Below are 2,500 nucleotides of genomic sequence, written 5' to 3' on the forward strand. Positions count from 1 at the left end.
TTCCTTGAGTAGAAAAAAAGGAATGCAGTAGATTGAGGTTAGTGAGGAATATTAAATGCAGGGAAGGGGGAGAAGGGATGGGGAATGGGACAGAAGAAAAGGAGTAAAAAAGATTGTCGGAAGATATGAAGACGTAGAAGGAAATAGTAGGAAATACAGAAAACTGTAATCCCTGAAATAAAAAGGAAAAATTCGAAATAAGAGCACCACAATAATGATAACAATGATAATAACTAAGATTACAATGATCTTGTTGATGATGGTGATGACAAAAATAATAGTGATAATGATGATAATGCGTAAGATCATAACATTAAAAACAATGATAGTGACAGCAAGATAACAAGAACGAAGAAGAATTGGGAAAGGGAGAGAGAGAGAGGGGGGATGGAGGAAGAGAGAGAGAAAGAAAGAACGAAAGGAAGAGAGAGAGAATAAAGGAAGGGAAAGATAAGGCGAGCGCCGAGCCCCCGCAGGTGCCGAGGTCGCCCCCAGCATCACCTGCCGCAGGGCCTCGGGCAGTCAAGGGAACTTTTCTCGCCACAGAAAAAACCGGAACCTTAATTGGGTTAAAGTTTCGAGTCGTTGGCGAGGGCGTGTCCGAAACCGCAGAGAGCGAAGCGAAGCGAAGCCGGCGACCGTTGGGCCGGCGGCGGAGGCTGCGTTCGGGCCGCCGCTCCCAGGGAGGAAGGGGCCCGGGATATATATATATATATATATACATGCATACATACATATATATATATATATATATATATATGTATGCATGTATATGTATATGTATATATATATATATATATATATATATATATATATATATATATATATATATATATATATATATATATACATATATATATATATATATATATATATATATATAAATATATATATATATATATATATATATATATATATACATGCATACATACATATATATATATACATATATACACACATATATATATAGATATAGATATATATATATATATATATATATATATATATATATATATATATGTGTGTGTGTGTGTGTGTGTGTGTGTGTGTGTGTGTGTGTGTGTGTGTGTGTGTGTGTGTGTGTATGTATGTGTGTGCATGTGTATGTATATGTATGTATGTATATATATATATATATATATATATATATATATATATATATATATATACATATATATATATATTATATATATATATATATATATATATATATATATATATATATATATATATATATGTCTTAATTCTACCGGCAGCTACGTTACCAGTCAAAATCCTAGGGACAACCTTTAGCTTGCTGCTTTTTCAGAAATGAACTGAATAACTAAGTAGATCCTCGCAATTTAGAGTTATTTTACATCGAAGTTGCAAGGAAACATCTTGGTTAAAAGCTGGGTGTATTTCTTTGCTCGAAACAAAAACAAAAGTGCTACACCAAGGTGCCTTCGACATAGCCTTACATGTAACACATACTTTGCCCAACTAGCAAGTTCATTTTTTGCCGGGCAAATATATGAACGCTGCTCTCAGTTTTGTCTTTTGGGACAATTAATGTTTTCACTGCTTTGCGCTGGTATTAGAAAAATAATAATAAAACTTTTGCATTCCAGACATTCGATTTTTGAGGATCGTATACAAAGTATTTTATTCATGTTTGAAAAAGTGCCGCCCACCGCTATCACTAGGATACGGTGTGTGTGTGTGTATGCATGTGTCTGTGTGTGTGTGTGCTTGTGATGTGTGTGTGTATTTGTGATGTGTGTGTGTGTGTGTTTGTGATGTGTGTGTGTGTGTTTGTGATGTGCATGCGTGTGTTTCTTTGTATGTGTGTTGCTGCGTATATGTGCACACAAGTACTCCCCACAGGCACACTCACACAAAGACACACAACACTCAAGCATCTGCACATGTGTCATCCAACCGAGCGGGATTCGCCACACCCACCCCAGGGACCCGGCCGCCTTGGACCTATTAATCCCCTTTAATAAACACCTCCGCCCTCTCATCTCCCCGCGGCGCCCTGTCACGTTCACCCCCCAGCGGGAGTCACGACTTTAATATCGCATTATCTCGGTCACCGGAAGCATATTTAATTAACCTGGGCAGGTGTCACAACATCTCGATTACTTTCGCTCTCATCTCACGCCGTTTATTAACGAGGGTAGGCCTATCCGCAGAGATCCTACAGCTGATAAGATAAATAACTTGTCTTTCGAGTGATATTTAATCCCACTTAAGGAAAAGCCACTTTTGGTCTTGGTAACCTGAAACGAATTCACAGATATACCGTCAATGAAAGGGGGGAAGGAAGGGGGGGGGGCAGACTCTACACCTCTCAGACAATACAAGCCCGAGGTACCCCCAGATTTTGCAACATCCAGATTTTGCAACATCCAGATTTTGCAACATCCAGATTTTGCAACATCCAGATTTTGCAACATCCAGATTTTGCAACATCCAGATTTTGCAACATCCAGATTTTGCAACCCCCAGCTGCTGT

Source organism: Penaeus vannamei, chromosome 35, assembly GCF_042767895.1.
Source record: "Penaeus vannamei isolate JL-2024 chromosome 35, ASM4276789v1, whole genome shotgun sequence".
NCBI classification, from domain to species: Eukaryota; Metazoa; Arthropoda; class Malacostraca; order Decapoda; family Penaeidae; genus Penaeus; species Penaeus vannamei.